This window comes from Triturus cristatus, chromosome 5_2 (assembly GCF_964204655.1).
Source record: "Triturus cristatus chromosome 5_2, aTriCri1.1, whole genome shotgun sequence".
NCBI lineage: Eukaryota > Metazoa > Chordata > Amphibia > Caudata > Salamandridae > Triturus > Triturus cristatus.
This window is the reverse complement of record NC_140588.1, coordinates 764,672,399-764,692,062: the sequence shown is the minus strand read 5'-3', so window position 1 is coordinate 764,692,062 and position 19,664 is coordinate 764,672,399.

Sequence of the window (19,664 nt, the reverse complement as noted above, 5' to 3'; positions counted from 1 at the left end):
GGCACTGCCGCCCCTGCTGCCATCAGTGCTGAGTCTGTGGACCTTTTTTGCCAGCTGTGTGTAGGCCAGACAGCTCTCCTAAATGCCTTCATTGACCACGACAAGAAATTGGCCGAGATGGTTGCCTTCATGGAGGGCATACATTCCGACGTGGGTGGGCAGCACCGGACAGTCCATGCTTTGTCATCAACAGTGACGTCTGCCCTGCAACAGGCACATTCTCACAGTCCAGCTCCGGTCCCTTTGTCCAACCCCCTGGCAGTGGCCATGTCTGACGATAGTGACCATGGTCCACATACATCAAAGTCACGATACAGCACATGGAGCACACAGCAGCAACAACCCAAGCGGTCCCGTGTGCAGACACCATCCCCACAGAAGACCAAAGGCAACCCAGAGCGAAGGGAGAAAAGCCCGTCAGGCGACACCAGGGGACAATTAGCAAAGCAGCAGACCTCAGGAACACATGCCTCAGTGGCATCCCCATCCAAGGACTCTCCTGCCCCTAAGGCATCGCGCAAAGATAATCGTACAGTGTCTGTGCCCACCAAGGAGGTGGTGCATGCCAAGGGTACACATGGGAAGAGCTCAAAGGCAGTATCACCAACCACCTTGACTCCCATTCCAAGCCCAGTGAAGCAGGGGCCGGAGGGAACTGTAGGGGTGACGCCTAGTAAACAGGGGAAGGGGGGGCAGAGGCGAAGCAAGGCAAAGCGTTCCGCTGGGTCCAGCACATCACCAGAGGGGCTGCCAGCACCTGCACCTGCTGCAGCAGTGGTGGTGAGTGTGCCTGTTGTGCCCACAGCACTTCCCATTGATCCACAGTCAGTCAAGCCATTTAGGATCACCAAGAAGTGGAAGGGCACCCCTCCACAATCTCCCAGCCACACTGTGACTCCCGTCTGCATGACTCCACCTCCACATGCCACTGCACCACCTGGTCCAAGAAGCCCTCCAGCCTGCCAAGACACTGCTCGCTCTACCTCAGCTGTTCCTCTCTCTCCCCCTTTAAGTGCCCCGACAGTCCCCAAGGCACAGCCAGCTCCCAGTCTGCCTGACAGCCAAGTCTGAGTGGTAGTCAACCTCACACACCTGTGTCTCTGGCCATGGAAAGGTACAGTCACACACATTCCCTGTGCAGCTTCTCACGGACATGCTCTGCACTCTGCCCTGGCCACTGGCCTTGTTGTTCACTGCTGTTTTGCCAATGCCTGTGCAGCTTCTCATGGACATGCTCTGCATTTTGTGTCTTACTCTTCTCTTCTCATGGTGCCTATCTGTGCAATTTGTGAATAAAAACAGTTGCTCCAGTTGTCTATTTTGTCAGTGTCCTTACTGAATCAAGTTATTTTCCTGTGTGTAAATGGTTTACTGTGCCACATGGTCTGTGTGGTACTTCAACATGGTCAATGTTTGGGCTCACTTGCTCTCTTTTTTTCAGGGGTGACAGGGGCTTCAGTTTTTCTTGGCCCAGATACTTGTGGTGGCAATGGTGTCAATTTTGAATGTTGAGCAGTAGTCATTTACTTGATTAGTTCATGTTGGCTCTATTGTACACATGTCAGGTTGGGGGGCACTGCCAGCACAGGGTAGGTTTCTGCACACCGTATTTCAGGCAGGCTGTCCAGGGTCATCATGTGTGTATTCTTCCTTTATGTGTGCCCAGTGGTGTATGTGTGTGGTCATCTTGTGATGGCCAGTCATCCTAGTCCCATGGCTTACTTTCCATGTGTGCTCTTGGATGACCAGGTATTGTGCAGTGTGAAGGGGTTGAGTTTGTGGAGAGTGTTGATGTGTGCATGCCTCTGCAATGTCAACTATACACATGTGTCACACAGGAGTTGTGTGCCTGTTGTTTTGATTGTTCATCCCTGTGGATGTGGTTGTATATCCATGTGTGAGTTGTATGTTGTGCACTGTGCAGTGTGTTGGTGTGTCCTTGCAGTTCTGTCTGACTCCTACTTGTTGTTTTTGTCACTTGTGAGTATGCATGAGTATGTTACTGGCAATTCAGTGTTGTGTTTTGTTGCACATCCCTGTGTCTGGTGGCTGTTTGTGGGGTCTGTGCAGACCTGCTGCTCCCCACTGCCATTGTGGTTGTGTTTTCTCATGCCTTGCTGTCCCATGGTGCCTTTTTGCCTCCAGTGTGGCATGTTGTGTGTCTTGTCATGCCATCCCCTATCTGTGCTTCAGCTGCCTACCCATTGTGGGTCTGCACTCCCTCTCTTTGTGTATGGTACACTCCTGCCATGTCCCCTACTGACATGCAGTACACTTCACTTTGGTGTGAGCTGTCCCCTTGGTTTGTATGTGTGTGTGCCTCCCCATGACTTCATTTGTGCCACTGTGCTTTGTGATGCAGTTCTTTGTCCAGGGTCAATGTGTCACTCAGTGCATTTCCCCAATGGGTCATGTGTGATTTACTGGTGTTGTTTGTCAGTCATGGTTGCTGCTATGCAGTTCAACTGTGTGTGCTGCCCAGTCCTGTGGTCAAATTGTTTCCACCTTTGTGTCCCAGACTTGTGCATCTATTGTGTGTTGTGTTGGATGTATTTGTGTTGTTTGTGTTATTGCTTCACTTCCTGAGTGTGCTGTTGTCTTTGTGCTGTGCTGTATGGTGTTGTGTGGGTTGCTGTTCTGTCAATGATGTCTGTGTGTGTCTGGCATGCTTGGTGTGCACACACTGCTTGTTGTGCTCGCTGTGCTGTGGATATGTTGCCTTGTGATTGCCTGTTGTGCATCCCCTGATGTCATGCTATGTTTGCTATGTGATTGTTCTGCCTCTGCATCTGTTGTTTGTTTGCTGTGGCTGTGTTGTTCTGTGATGGTGCACTTCTTGTGTGTGTTGTGGAATGTTGGCTGTGCATTATTCCTGGGTGATGAGGTTGTGCACTCCTGTTGTGTCTGTGCTCCCATTGCCTTTCCCCAGTTTAGCTGCACAGGGCATGTCTGTTGTTGTTGTTGTGGCTCTGTGTGTGTTTCAGTTGGGTGATGTGTTTGTCTGCTGTATTTGTTTCCACATTTGTGGTGGCATCCTTGTGTGTGTGTGTGTGTGTGTATGTGTGTGTGTGATGTTTGTGGCTGAGCCCAGGGTGTGTGGTTGCTTGTGTGTGTATTGCCTGTCAAGTATTGGCAGCCTTCAGTGTGTTTGGCACTGATGTTGTGTGCTGTTGGTGTGAGGGAGGTATGTGTGTAGATACTTACTGGTGTTTGTCAGTCCTGAGGTGTGTAGATGGTCCCTGTGTGTAGTGCTGCTTGTGTACTCCTGGGAAGTAGTTGTATGTATGTGTGGCTGTTCCCAGTTTGAGTTCAGGGCCTTCCTTTCATCCTTACTGTCTCCCTGTGTGGTTGCATTGAGCTGTCTGTGGTTTGATTTCACTGACTGTGCCAGCCATGTGTGCTTTGATGGTGTGTGGGTGTTGTGCTCTGTTCCTTGTGTTGATGTGATGTACACATGCTTGTTGTGTGTCTCCATGGCCTTCCATTTGTGTGCAGCCCACTTTTGTTTTCCTATTTGTTGTGCTCCATTGCTGTTGGCAAGTGGGGTGTGTATGTGTGTGTGCCAGTCTGTGATATGTGTGTCAGTCTGTGATATGTATGTGTGACTGTGCAGGGTGTGTGTCCATTTGGATGTTGATTCCTTGTGTGTGTTCATTTGTTGCTTGTCCTCATTGCTTTTTCCCTGAGTGTGGTGTAGTGTGTGTTTCCCTGGCCCTGTGCTACTGTGCTGTGCATTGTGTGTTACTGTGCAGCCACTCCTGCATTGTGTTTCTCCATTATTGTTGGTTGTGTGGCACAGGGTATGTATTGCCCTGGCTTGTTGTTGTGCATGGGGTGCACAGGGGGGGCACATGGCATGTGCCTTCATGGGGTGTTCTAGTGTGTGGGTGTGGCCCTGTGGTCTTTGTGCCCAGCCCATGCCTGGCACTGGCCCTGCCTTCTGCATTGCGCATGTTTTTGCTTGTGTTCGCCGCTGCGGTGACCTGGCCAGGACATTGCTGCATGGTGGCGATAGCTGTGTGCCCAGGATGCTGCGGGGTGAATTTGTGGCAGGTGAGTGATGTGTGGGTGCCCTTGTGGATGTGTCCCTATCCCCCCTAGGGTGTCTGATGTGGATTTGGACCCTGTTTCAGGCCGTGGGTTGTGTGCTGTGTTATTGCATACCTGCAGCGGCGTCCGCGGCCGTCCATGAGTTCCTGGTGATGTAGCAGGTACAGCACCAGAAAGACATGTAGTGCTGGGTCCATTGCGGTCGTGTCCGGGGGGTGTGGACCAGGACTCTGGTTTCGCACTCCGCTGTCGAGTTTCCGTCGTCTCTGGTTGGGCGGTGTCTCTGCTGCGGTGTGTCTGCTTGCTTGAGCCATCCTAATTTGTGGAGCGGGGCGGGCGTCATTGCGCACGGCGGAGGGTCTCCATAGGCTCCCACTGCTGCGGTGGCGGGCGCACTTTGATGGCAGTGCGTGTCGCATCGCGGCGGTCGGGAATTGGCCTATGTTTGACCATACTAATATGGCGGACGTGATGTCCGCTGCTAGCGGGCAGAAAATGACATTTTTCCGCACTGCCAGCACGGCGGTGGTCCCACCACCCTACATCCTAATGGATCCCTAAGTCTTAAGTTAAAAGCTGAAGCTGAGGGACTATCTTGGCCTCTCTGCATACCCCACTCCATTGTTTTCAGCCTCAAATCATCCCTGCCAACCATGAACTGCGCTTCTGATTGACTCTTTTGCCTCAAAAAATGTACAATTCATATCTCTGTTTCCTCTTACCTGTTTGAATCTTTTTGGTGTCTTTTTTTGATTATTTGTTTTTCTATTTCTCTAAACTGATTTTTGAAATTTATTGTTGTTTTCTTGACTTTAAAATTGTTGATGCTACTTGAATCTGGAACTGCCTGCTGCTTGTGCCACAGCTACCTGGGGTTCATCAGAAACAGATTCTGGTTATTAAATTGGCAGTGGAACTACCTCTGAATCTAGTAGACTAGTTTTGGATACCTGTTCTTTGTTATGATTTGACTTGACAACTACTCACCATCTCCCTCTTTCCTCTCTTCTATAATATGTATTAGTCTACCTGCTATTTAAGGAGCTTTATTCTACTTAGTAAAACATTTAGTTTCTAAATGAAAAATGTGCATTCAAATTATTAGGCAGATTTAAATTATCATTGTTTTTAAATCTGGACTTCTTCGCTAAAGTAGCATCATGTACAAATTTCAAACTCATTAAGCACAATTTCTATGGAAAAGTCCTATCATGATGTTGGTCGTACGAGCATCCAACCAATACTGTCGCGGGAATAGAACCGTCTGACTATTAGTAGGCGGTTCCATCCACAGTATTAGGATGTGACCACACTATGGGCAGACAGAAACATCCATTTTTCTATTGCAGCTTGTGCAGTGGCCAAAAAAGGGCCTCAGCAAAAGTTGCGATTGAAAAAAGGATGTTTTCAAACATCCCGCACCGTGCGACAGGCACCATGTGGTGCCTTCACAAGGTGCGAGATGCTCAGGGCTCATAGCAAACCTCCAAATTCACTTTCCACCTGCCTTTTCATGGTGGGTGGACCACTATGAAAGGGCAGGCGGAAAGTGACATCATAATCCTGATGACGGAGCCAAGGCTGGCTCCGCTGTCATTTTGGGATTACAATTCCACCTGCCGCCCTGATGGGCCCTGTGAGCCTTTCGGAAGCAGAGCAGAATTCCAAACCAGGTTTCCCTTCGACCTCCAGTATCATAATACAGCGGTCGGTCGGAAACCTATGATGTCGGGCGGAAAGCCTCCAATGAGCTGTCGGGTGGCTTTCTGCCCGACATCATAATAAGGGCCTCTGTGATTACATTTGTGTTGTATCGAACTGTTCGATTTTTAAAAGAGTTATTTGAATGGCAAGGTGGGACAATGGCTGTATTAGCTAAATTTTCTTTTCCCTAAATGTCTAGTAACCACTATGCTTACTTGACTTCAAAAACTAAAATCAAATTTAATGAATAACCAATTCTAAATAATTGGACATTTTTAGGTGAAACCCATAACATAGTACAAGATCTATAGACTAGGGGGCTGGCAATCTATGTGGCTCAATAGGTGAAAAATATGTTTTAAGACCTATTGATATATGAATATTGGTTTGAGAAATATGATATTGTATTTTATTTCTGGACACTAACAATGTTTCTATTTATATAGGTATATGTAATGTAACTTCTGGATCTAACAGTACTGTTGCTATGAATTTGACGTGGGTAATAGCAAATAATGAAACCTGCATAAGCAACAGTACAATACTAGACAGTGGTACGCTGCTAAGCAAGGAGTATTGGGAGTAAGTACCAACCTGACGATTATAATGACAATCAGTTAAGTAGTCAAGCTAAGACATTGCATGCATTTAATGAACCCTGTCCTTAGTATCTAAATTAATTCCACTAGTATGTACATTGAACCTTCTAGAGCCAAGAGAAGTTCAGCAAATGCAAAGTTTCAGAGATCCACTCCAGTACTGCTTGATGGACAAGGACATTCAGACATTATATCTGAATTAATTGGTCTATTTTAACTTTTGTTGGGTGACATGAGTTTTCCATAATCTTTGTAGTCACAGGAACAACACAGCACTACTACCAATAATGATGGAGCTGCGGCTATCTAACCAAGCCACTTGGTAATCAGCCAGTGATGGAATGTCTATCATTTAAGCTAACATAACCCTCTGGTGGGTGTGAGCAAGCAGGGAAAGCATTCACCTGAAAATACCTTGCCATAGGACAGTGAGGATCACCCTTATACATGGATCTGAGATGTTCTGACATGGTACTGCCCACACAGCGTTTCCTACATGGGCACTCAAAAACATATATGACAAAAGAAAAGTTACTTGTCAAAAATTGGCGTTTAATTTTTAGTGCCCTTACTATAGGACAGAGTGAACTCCTTAGCACAGCTGGTCCAACACGCCTTACAGTTTTCATATGGAAAGAAAACTCAAACAGTTAGTATTGGAGGCCTGACTGATATCATACCGTATCAAAATGTCTCTCATGTCCTCTTATATGTGAAGCTAGGTCTGTCATACAACAACTGACCAAAGTAGAGTCACATTTGAGAATAATCCACATTTTGCATTTAATGACAACTACCTATTTTGATTTGTTCATGTAGGTGGTAATGATTCTAGTCGTGTATTTTGTCATCAAACAAGGGTTTGTTATTAAACAGAATGACCTCCCTCGATATACTCTTAATACTAGTCCTTGCCTTCTCTAGAACCTATTTGGTGTAGCCCCTCTCCCCTGAATCTCTCTAGCATGATAGTCTCCTCCTGGGGATAGGCTTTTCTAGAGTTGAAGTTTCTTTTTGCCCTCAGGTGAGTTTTCTATATAGTGAGGATTCAAGTCTGTTGTCCATGACTGTGACCAATATATCAAAAAAATACCAGTTTGTTTTGCTGATAGTGTAAGTGAAGTCCAAAATCAAATTTTTGCATTTAAGTCTGCCTACAAAATCCTTAGCAGATTGTCCTGAACCTCTCCAGATGATGAAAAGGTCATCAATGTTGTGAAGTCACATGAAGGCCCTCTCCATATCTTCCAGGGTTGCAGGATTGGTGGAAATCTGCTCCCCCCACCAGCCTATGAAAAGGTTTGCAAAGCTGGGGGTGAAGCAGGTTCCCATCGCAGACTGAGAAAGTTGTTTATGTATTATATCATTGAAAATGGATGTATTGTTCTGTAGACAGATATTAATCATTTCTAACAGCATATTGGTATGAGGAAATAAGTACATAGGTCTTGCTCTTAGGAAATACCTACAGGCATCAATGCCTTGATCCTGATTGATACTAGGTAAAGGGATCATACATCTAGAAACATGCTGGACCATTCTATGCCTTCTAGGTGACTTAGAAAATCTTTAGTGCCCCTTTATGTAGGATAGGAGGGCAGTAACAAAATCTCTCAGAACAAATCCACATACTTAGATGTGTTTTCAAATGTTCTTCCCAGAGAGGAGACAATAGGTCTTCCCGGAGGATTGCCGCTATTCTTGTGTAACTTGGGAAGCAAGTACAATATAGGGATGCATGGATATTCAGTTTACAGATAGCTGCATTTCTCAAATTTTTAAATGTCCCTCCATACTTCTAGCTTTGTCCAAGACTCCATAATAGAGTGTGTGTATGCTGTCCTATATGCCTTTGTATAGCACAGCCTGTTGCTCAACTGTCTCATGGCCTCATTAATGCATACCTCCCTGGATAAGACCACAACATTGCCCCCACCCTTGTCCGCAGGATGGATGACAATGCCAGAGTCCTTAGCCAAATCCTGTACTGCGTTGTTTCCCTCTTTTGTAAGATTCTACCCCATATTCTGCTTCTTGCGCCTCAGTTTCTTTAAATTCCCTAAAACACTCTCAAGAAAAACATCATTTGCATCAAACTCCAACTGTGGAATGAACGTGGATTTGGGGCAAAAAGTACAGAACAATCAAAGACAATATCTGAACTTTTAAGGAAGTTCTCTATGTCTGTGATGGGGCTGCCCTGTAATGCAGCTTGCTCCTAATCATTCAGTGTCAATAGTATACTAACATCACTGATTTTAAGATCACTCATCAAAACTATATCCGGGTTGCCACTATTGGATATTGTAGAGTTCTGGGCATGTTTTAAATATTTCCATTTCTTGAGTTTAAACTTGCTGATCATATTAAAAGAACCTATACAAGTTTCCACAAAGGCAAACTTGCCCGGTGGGCAAAAGGACAAGCCTAAACTCAGCACATTCAGCTCATGTTCATTTAGAATCCGGTCTAATAAATAAATAACAGTCTCCTTTACCCTTTTGACATCCATTATTGCTCCTCTGTTTGGCCCTTATTTCATTTTCCCATGAGGGCTTTTTGTGTTGGTGGATACTCCTGTTATCCTCTTCCTTTGCTGATGTTTTTTCTTTTTCCACTGGTGCTGTGCCTTGCCCCCTTGTTCCTCTGCCTCTTTGTGGACCCACCATCTTCCACATTCTGATGAGGTGGTATTTATTTAAAAAGTGTGGGGTTTCTCTACCAGACTTGAAGTGGATTCCATACTGCCTCCTCCATCCAAAGCATCCATATCTATATCTACTTCCGAACCTCTCTTTGAGATGGTCGTGCATATTGCGCAGGACCAGTCTCTTTAGTGTATGACCAGGAGTCTTCATATCGTCAACGGAAGATATGACGACTCCTGGTCATACACGAAAGAGACTGTGGGTGTATGATCAAGACCAGATGTCCAAAACCCGTCATGTAGAGAGTTTGTGTTTCCACAAATAAAGCTTGTATTTTTTGCATTATTGACTTGTGTGTATGGGGCTCCTTTCATTTATATATGTGTTTTTTGTAAGCTCCCCTGGATGGGCCAGCTCGCAGAGGAAAGAAATCTGTATCCGTTGGGGGATAGGGTGCATGTAGCCTCCCTCCCCAGGCTGAATTCGGCCCGGGTACCCTGTCCCCAAGACCTGGCTCAATTTCCTGTGGGAGGAGGGCATGCAGCCCCCCTCCCGGGGCTAATTTTGGCCTCTGGGTACGCCATTCCCCAGGGCCCGCCTAATATTTAAAGGGGGAGTAGGGCACACAGCCCCCCTCCCTGGGCAGCTTTCATCCCTGGGAACTCCGAGCCCCAGGACCAGTTCACAGGCTGTGTCCCATGGAGCCCACCCACGGGACTTAGAGTTTTCCTTCCCACAGCAGCGCAGGCAAGGAAACTTATGTTTGTTATCGCTTGAAGGGAGCAATTACAAATCTTCCACCAAGCTGAAGCAAACATCAAGTCCACTCCCAGCTGGCGAGAGCTTCAAAAGTGCTCCCACCCCTTGGGAACGGTCTTTAGATCTGTTTCCCTTCCCGAAGTGATGTGGGCAGGGTAGCAGATCTAAATATTGCTCTCGTCTTCAGGTAGGAGTCTTATTAGTTGCTCCCTGTGTGCATAGCCACGGGGGTCCCCTCCGGGAATGCCAACTCAGTGTGGTGGGTGCCCTTGGTGGACACCAGGGTACCCAACACAGGTTGCAGGGGCACAGGGCCAAAATCAGCCCAGGAAGAGGGGCCACATGTCCCCCTCTACCTTTAAAATGGTATAGGGCTCCGAAGAATGGGACCCTGGTGCTGAAATTCACCTGAGGAGGGGGGATCTAGCCCCCTTCCCTTCTAAATAGTGCTGGGAACCAGGGGAGGGGGTTTGGAGGCCAAAATAGGCCTACGTAGGCGCTGGATGCCTCTTGCCACTCCTATTTCTGCCAGTCTATGGGCCAAAATCAGTCCTGGGAAGAGGCCACCACCCCGGGGAGCAATATAAATAAAGACGGGTGTCAATTGCGGGCCCCGGGGACCACCACCTCCCCGGGGCTATCTTAAAAAATAAAGTGTTGGGGGGGCTTGAACCCCCCCCCACACTGCGTTGGGGACCACCACCTCCCCAGGGCACATATTAAGTAAATGCTGCAGACCCCCAACCCCAGGGACCACCACCTCCTGGGGCTACAAACAAGATGGGAGGGGTCCTTGCAGTTCCCCTTCGGGAGCCCTCTATCGCCCTGGAAACACCACCCCCTAGGGACGGCTCCAGCAATGTCCCGGGGTGCCCACTCTCAGGATTGATGTTAATCATATTTTACCCAACAAAATACCGTGGATAATACGAAGAGTAACAGCCTTAAACATGGCGCCTGCGTTTACGATAAAATGTTTATCTATACACATGACAGATGGTCACGTGTCCTCCGATTACGAGTTATAAACATGCCGAGCGAGTTTACCGGCAACTCGAATTGGAGCCAGACGCGGATGGGGGCAGTTGCTGACAACAGATACACTCTCCACTACTCGGAGGTAAGAGATTCACCATTAGTACCGAGGACACACATATTTGTATCCTACCCACCGTCCCCCTTATGGGGGTGCTGTACACTGCTGTTCGTAATAAGAGTTCCTCATACGGAATCTGTTACTTGTCTTGTTGATCCTTAGATGGGAACTTTACATAAATATTGAGCACAGCTACAGAAGAAATACGTCTACCTTACAAGGATTGGGCCCCCCCCGTCGATTGACTGTATGACCTGGAATTATCGTCATACATAAAGTATGTATTTCTTCCCGGTACATGCCCGCAATGAGCAGAATCACTTCATACTTTTTGTTATGTTCCACTTACGTGGTTACTAACAGTTATGTGTACAAATTTTTTTCTTTGTACCTTATTTATTACAGTGATTGATAACTAAACAGTGTTCAGGTCAGTTTATTCTCTTCTTCACATTGAACAAATAACACTTTTACTTAGTTGACTTCACCTTATCCTATACTAGCCTTTGCCTTTATACTACCTTTTCGGATTTTGGACTCTGCATACCGCATGGCTCACTTAGTTTGACAGCACACAAAAAAGGATGTATATCACATATGTGAAACTTCACAATATATCGCCCTCACGCTAGAGCTACATGCATCTGGTTGGTCACAAACTGATGTAAGAAGGATAGTACTCACCTGACCTCACGGTGCATGCTATATACCATAGCCTTGTGATAGCACCTCCCACGTAGAGAAATCATAAGTCTAACACCAACCCTGGGAGCACATTTGTTTAAAGTATCAACAAATGTATGCAAACTTCTTGAGTTAACAGCTGGACTAATGTAAATTTACCATATCAATTTGTACCTAGCCGTGAACAAGTCGCATGTACAATAATACTAGAGGCGACGAAACACGTGTTGGCTTGGAAACCACTGTGAAGACTGCAAACTTACTATGAGAACATGAATATTAAATTGAAGAAAGAAACGGAGATTCACTTATTGTGTTACATGTTCTAATTAACGCATTAATTTTTGTAAACTTTATTTCTGCGTGTGCTTGGGTACCTTTGTTGTTGCCCACTCTCAGGACATTGCAATTTGCTATTGCATTGTGGGAGCACTGCTCCCGCCATAGCAAACTCTGCTTCACTTCATGGAAGCGAGAGAATGAAAATGCTCTTGCTTCCATGAAACGAAGCAGAATTGCTTTTGGCCAGAGGGAGCTGCATATTAGCAGCTTCCTCTAGCCAAAAGCAATTCTGACTCCCGCAGCAGTGGTCTCCAACAAGTTGCCAAGCTCCGGGGGGCCCCCTCCCTTTTTAAAAAAAAATTTGGATGGGTCCCCGGGGCTGAAATCAGTTTGGGGAAGGGAGGGCCACGTGGTTCCCCTTCTTAAAAAAAAATAATAAAAAGAATTAGCCAAGCCCCAGGGGAGGAGGGCCAGGCGGCCCCCTCCCTTAAAGCAAAAAAGGTTTTAAAAAACTGTCCGTGCCTCGGGGGATGGGGTCCCATGGGCTGAAATTGGCCTAGGGAGGGGAGCAGCATGGCACCCCTCCCCTTTAAAAAAATGATTGCCCCAACCAAGAGCACACCAGGAGGTGCGTTTGCAGAGTGGTGGAGAAAGGGCACGTGGCCTGCGACCATCTCTCACAAATCCCACTGAGTGGGGTTTACTGGAGGTAAGAGGTAGGTTAGTTGGACCCTAAGGACCCCTAGCATTGAAGGGGACTTCATCCCCCAACCAAGAGCATGTCAGGAAGCTTGTTTGCAGAGTGGTGGACAAATGGGGTGTGGTCTGGTATCAGAACTCAGAAATCCTGGTATGTGGAACTTACTGGAGGTTATCAGGGGTAGTTGGCCTCCAAGGACATCCTAGGGGGACAACTACCCCTCCTATTACCTCCAGTAAGTTCCACACAGTGGGATTGCTAAGAGGTCTTTGGAGGCCATGCCCCCCTTTCTCCACCACTCTGCAAAACTCACCTCCTGGCACACTACTGGTTGGGGGATAAGGTCCACTTTATAACTGAGGGGACTTGGGGTCCAAGAAGCCCTCCTGTTAGCTCCTGTAAGTCCTACCCAGTGGAATTCCTGAGCAGTGGTGGGAGGCCCAGCCATCTTTCTCCAACAGTCTGCATACACGACTGCGACTTAAAAAACCACGAAATTCACTGAAAGAAATTACAGGTTTCACGGACGTTATAGTTAGAAATTAGCATTTTAAAAAAACCTTAGAAATTCATTGAAAAAACCACAGGTTTCAGGGACATTATAGTTAGGTATTAGCATTTAAAAAACCTTAGAAATTCACTGAAAAAAACAAAGGTTACAGGGATGTTACAATTAGGCAGACATTGCACTCGTACAAAAACTGAGAAATTGAGTCATTAGTTAGATGAGCCAAATATAACTCATGGACCGCAATGCACTGCTGAGGACATCACATATTACATCAATTATTATTATTATTATTATTAATTAATATTTATAGAGCGCCTGGCTACTCTTAGCCATCCCCGCGCTATCTGAGATAGGCAAAGCACAAAAAGAGAGGTAGCCTCATTGAGGCAGTCTCTGGAAGAGCCACGTCTTCAGATGTTTCGGGAAGGATAGATGGTTGACAGTTACACGCAGCTGAGCTGGAAGAGTATTCCATAATTCAGCCACAATTTTACTGACATGACATTGTCAGTAAATTCACTGATGTCATCAGTGATGTCATATGAGATGTAATCAGTGATGTCATCAGCAATGTCACTGACCATGTCATGAGTGATGTAATATGTGATGTCATCAGCAGTGCATTGTGGGGACGCGAGTTATAGTTAGCTCAGATAACTATAACAGCTGAATTTCTCAGGTTTTGTACAAGTGAAATGTCTGCCTAACTACAACATCCCTGTAACATTTGTTTTTTTCAGTGAATTTCTAAGGTTTTTTAAATGCTAATACCTAACTTTAATGTCCCTGAAACCTGCGTTCTTCTCGATATATATATATATATATAAATATATATGCCAGCCACAGTTCAAAGATTGCTGCGCACTCAGGCCAATATTCAGATTCAATAATTTATTTAAATTCACTGCAAAACACGATCTGCACACGATCCACATGACGCCATTGATTGCTTCCATGAGGCTGTAACCAAGGACTTGGACAAATTCAGAACAGCAGGCACTGCCCCTGGTGGGAGAAGGAAATATAACCTCACAAACGTACAATGGGAGGCTGTCTAATCTCTCAGAGACGATCCCGGATTGGTGATCAAGCAGTCGGACAAAGGGGGTAATGTTGTCATAATGACCAAGGAGCAATACAAGCGGGAAGCTCTGCGTCTACTGGGTGACTCTCAGAGCTATGTGCGAATCAAGAGAGAGGACTATAACAACAGCGTGTTGACCTTCTATAGTCTCCTTCAAGACTGGAACTGCAAGGGAATCTTAGAGACCAATGAACTCCACTATATGAAAGTTGAATGTCCTGTGTTACCTACATTCTATCATCTCCCGAAGGTGCATAAAGACATTAAAGAACCTCCAGGACGTCCAATAGTCTCTTCACTGGGAAGCCTACTAGAAAAAGCCTCCATTTATGTAGACTCTTTCTTATTTCCCATGGTAAAGGAGCTTAGTTCGTTTATTTTGGACACAACTGACTTCATTCGCCAGATTCAGAATATCATCTGGGATGACGGATTGCAGCTAATAACCTTGGATATAACGGGTCTGTATACGAGCATCAGACATTCACAAGGATTGGCAGCTCTTGAATTTTTCCTGAAAACACGAGCCCTGAAGTTTCAGGAACATAACAAAATGCTACTACAAATAGTATCATTCTGTCTGCATAACAACATCTTTCTATTTGCAGGGGAATTATATCTACAGGTACAAGGTACCGCGATGGGCACGTGCTTCGCCCCCAGCTACGCGAATTTATTCGTGGGCTGGTGGGAGAAGCACGTGGCCTGGGCGGATGAAAATGAAATCTGGCTAGATAAAATAGCCCTATGGACTAGGTACATCGATGACCTGTTCATAGTGTGGAGGGGCACACGCACAGAGGCAGAGGAGTATGTGAGGTCATTGAATGAAAATGAGTACAACCTAAAATTTACGAGTAATATCAGTGAAAAGGAGGTAGCCTTTTTAGATCTCCTAGTCTTTGTGGCAGACAATAAATTGTGCACCAAATTGTACCGCAAACCTACTGCAGGGAACACTGTTTTACACTCCTGGAGTCAACATCCCCATAATTTGATTAACAGCATACCATACGGGGAGCTTTTAAGACTTAAGAGGAATTGCTCCCGACCCGATGACTTCCAGGAGGCTGCAAACGAATCCCTAGTGAGATTTATGGATAGGGGCTATAAAAACAGAGTATTGCAGGACGCGGTAGATAAGGCCAGCAGCAGAAGCAGACAGGAACTACTAACCAAAAAACAGGTGGACAGTAGCGAAACGGAAGGAGAACAATCAAAGGTTAGATTGACAATGACCTTTTTTGCAGAGGCACAGAAAATCAGGGGTCTCATTCAGAAAAATTGGAGTATTCTCCAAACTGATGAGGTCCTTGGGAAATTAATTCCACCTAGCCCAGATATTACTTTCAGGAAAAGTGCCTCCCTGAAAGATATCCTGGTGCGGAGCCACTTTGAGGATAAACCCCGGATTAAACCAACTATTACAGGTTTATTTCCTTGCATGAACTGCAAGGCATGTAAAAATTGCAAAAAAGTAAAAGACTACGCAGTCCCGGGCAAGAAGGCAAGAAGGCCCATTGATAAACTTCTGAACTGCAACTCCAACTTTGTGGTATACTGCTTAACCTGCCCTTGCGGGTTGCAGTATATTGGAAGTACGATACACCCAGCAAAGAAACGCATTTTAGAACACAAAAGAGCCATAATTAATAGGGATAAAACATATCCAGTGGCGAGGCACTTTGCTGGGATGCACGAAGCCAAGAGTGATAAGTTGACATACTACTGTATGGATCAAATTCCGACAGTAGAAAGAGGAGGGGACAGAGTCAAGTCACTCAGGCAATTAGAGGCCAAACTCATAGTGGATCTACGCACTAGGACTCCGGGGGGGGCTCAACCAGGAGGAGGAACTGTGATCCTTTATTGGATAGAAATCTAACAGGGCATACAATGCGCTGTCCCTTAAAAGCATGAATTCAATGGGAAATGATACTAGACAATAATGAAAATAATTCAGAGTAGACTGAACAAGCTTGAAAATGCTCATACAGAGCTTTATTCAAACCCAATATGGACAAGGGAAACAAGTAAAACAGGTGAATGGCAAGGACATGCCCACTCCAGTTGGAGATGAGAATGATCCAATCAGAATGGATATATAAGGGCGCACTATTGAGAGTCTAAGAAACAGTGGAAAGCCTCCATGAGGTGTTGATTAACAATTAATTGTGTTGAAGAATATTGAACAAAATTGTTTTGAATTTTTCTTTGATTGTAATGCTGAACCCAGGGGGCTTAATATAAAAACGTAATACTGTATACCGATGTAGAACATAGTGTCAAAATGGCCGACATCTTCCCTTAATGAGTATTTAGATGTTGACAGTCCACTTTTCATTTTCATTCTTTTCATGCAATTTTTTCTATGACTGCCGTTAACCAATGAAATGTTTAAATAGATAATAGATAGATAATGGGAGTAGGAAATCACTGACATTGACGAAGGCCAGGAGGCTGAAACGCGTTTGTCAGTAGATCGTGTGCAGATCGTGTTTTGCAGTGAATTTAAATAAATTATTGAATCTGAATATTGGCCTGAGTGCGCAGCAATCTTTGAACTGTGGCTGGCTTGTATCCGCGAGTTTCTTCCTCGCGGCTGGAGCACCCGCTGTGCTGAGAGGAGGAAGCTGATGGAGAACGTGGTACAATATAAATATATATATATAGATATATAATCTACTGGCGGTCGCCAGTAGATAGTTATAGTTAGGACCGTGTTTCCATAGGAAATCTCAAAATTCTATTTTGAATAACTTTGGCGCCGGTTGACGAATCTTCGCGAAATTTTCAAAACTAATGGGGCACTCCGCTCAGCTCCTACCCTGAAAGTCTCTGGGTGATTCGTCAAGCGGGGGCCGAGAAAAAAGGGGGGTCCCAAAACGCGTTTTCCCCATGCATTTTTCCATAGGACCTTTAGTCGAAGGTACAGCCCGAACAGCTGAACAGAATTACTTGAAATTTGGCAGAGAGGTAGTCCTCAGGTCAGGGAAGTGCCTTTTGCAGGTCTGGTGTCAATCTGTTTAGTATTTCCTGAGAAAATAGCATTTAAAAGCATATAAATATCTATATGCGCGCACCATGCGCGCACGGTGCGCGCACGTGCGTGCACCGTGCCGTGCGAGGGAAATTCTGATTGGTTGTTAGATGTCAGTCAACATTCGAATCGGTCGAAATCAGGAAGTGTCGGCCGCCATTTTGTCTCTCGCACTGAAAAGGAAAGGGGGGAAAAAAGGTGGAAAACGTGAAAAGGGGGCAGGGAAGAGAGTTCCTGACCCCTAGCCTTTGTCAGGGGGTCACAGAAGCACCCCCATGGGTGAAATAAACATTTGCGCACGGTGAAAAACCTTACAAAAATATATATATTAATAAATACATAACTTAGCATTTAAAAAACCGTACAAATTCACTATAGGTTTCACACACGTTATAGTTAGGAATTAGCATTTAAAAAACCTTGCAAATTCACTTAAAAAACCATAGGTTTCACACAGGTTATAGCTAGGTGGACATTTCGCTCGTAAAAAAACAATGAAATTCCCCCGTTATAGTTAGTTCAGATAACTATAACTCGCGCGACCGCCACTCTATCGCAAGGATGATGTCATCAGTGATGTCATGAGTGATGCCACTGACCATGTCATGAGTGATGTAATATGTGACGTCATGAGCAGTGGATTGCGGGCGCGCGAGTTATAGTTATCTGAACTAACTATAACGGGGGAATTTCATTGGTTTTTTACGAGTGAAATGTCCACCTAACTATAACCTGTGTGAAACCTATGGTTTTTTAAGTGAATTTGCAAGGTTTTTTAAATGCTAATCCCTAACTTTAACGTGTGTGAAACCTATGGTTTTTTAAGTGAATTATATATATAATTGTGACCAAGGCCTGTGACGGGCTGAAACGCGTAATGGCGGCGGTGGTGTCTACTATATTTAAATAAATAATTAATTTTCACCGCACCTTGGGTTTGCTTCGGTTTCTTGAAGGAGAGATCTTCAGTTCACGAAACGGAGTTTTGTTATATATATATATATATATATTCTCAAAGAATCGAAATCCGGCGGAACAGATTGCTCGAGCCAACATGATCAATTTCAGCAGGTAAGTTTATTCAAATTGCAGACAAGGACGACACGTTTCGACCACGTCCGTGGTCTTGGTATATATATATACAATCATATATACATACATACAGTGGAGCGCAAACGCCGGACAAGGTCACTGGCTATAAATATCAAGTCCAGGACCAAACACCACAAAATATGCTCGATCTGAGTTTACGTGGAAAACTTTGCTTTACTTCCAACAAGATGCGGTTCACCAATCTTTGTGGCCTTGATCACATGTACAAGGTAGGTGAATCACAGTGCTTAAATCACCTGTGAGTTAAAACAAACAGTGGAATATAAGTGTAAACACAGAAGAAACTCTGCGCAACAAAAATCTCCATGAACACCCAGATCATGCGTCATGTACATATGCATCTGTGTGTAAATGCACATTAAATTCAATGTGAACTTCGGGGGTCCTGAGCACTGAAATTCAAATACGAGTAAAGAAGAACAATCATGTAGTTCTGGGTCAACAATCGTAAGACATGCCTGTGTCTAAACAGCCAGCGTTCTAGTTGTTGTAGAATCGATTTAATACAACACATTAAAATGTGCCGTTAAATAATAAGAAAAGAAGGAAACAATATGAAAACACATGAGTTCCAACACTGCACCCCGAAGATGCATGTGAGGGGTGCAAATGAGGTGCTAGAGCCTGACGAGTATCAGCTGGTCATGGTCGGGATCGAGGGGTGCGTGTTGCCTGCAAAAAATAATGGACTATGCATGTTGGGAAATAAAGTGTGACCCAGACTCTCTGATGCATCACAGTGATGAAGTGACCGCAGGTGTCTGACAAAAGGTGTCTAAGACATGGAAGTATAAATGAATTTAAGACGTCATGTAGGATAACTACAATTATAGCATCCAGTGTTGTGTGGCATCACTGTATGCTGCACGGCTGACCAGGCAGCAGAAAAGACGAAATGGGTACTGTGGTGTGTATGGGGGGCACAGGGGGTCAAGCCCCTTATGTTAGGTTAGAGACATTGGGGTCGTCGGTGCTAGTTACAGGGTAGAACAAGACCATAGGTGTCCCGGAGACCCTTGAGTGAGCAAAAGCTGCTGGAGTAAATATAAAGATGATGCAAGGTGGATCTGGATAGGCATGAGTGGGGTGAGGCGGGGAGAACCTGAGAACTTGATGAAGACCCTATAAGGGTACTCAAATGAGTGCTGAACAACATCATCAAGGCCATGAAAGTAAACAGTGAGTTTATCTGGAATGAATGAATATTAATCTTGTAAAGCACAAACTTTGCCCAGAGGCATCAAGGCACCAACACTTGGAGTAAGATGAAACAGGGAAACTCTGCAAAATGTATTTGGGCAGGTGTGGTGCCCAATGGGTAAATATTGTATGGTGAGTGCTCAACCATAAACAATTTATCAACACATCATTTACAGATCTATTTTATAAACAGC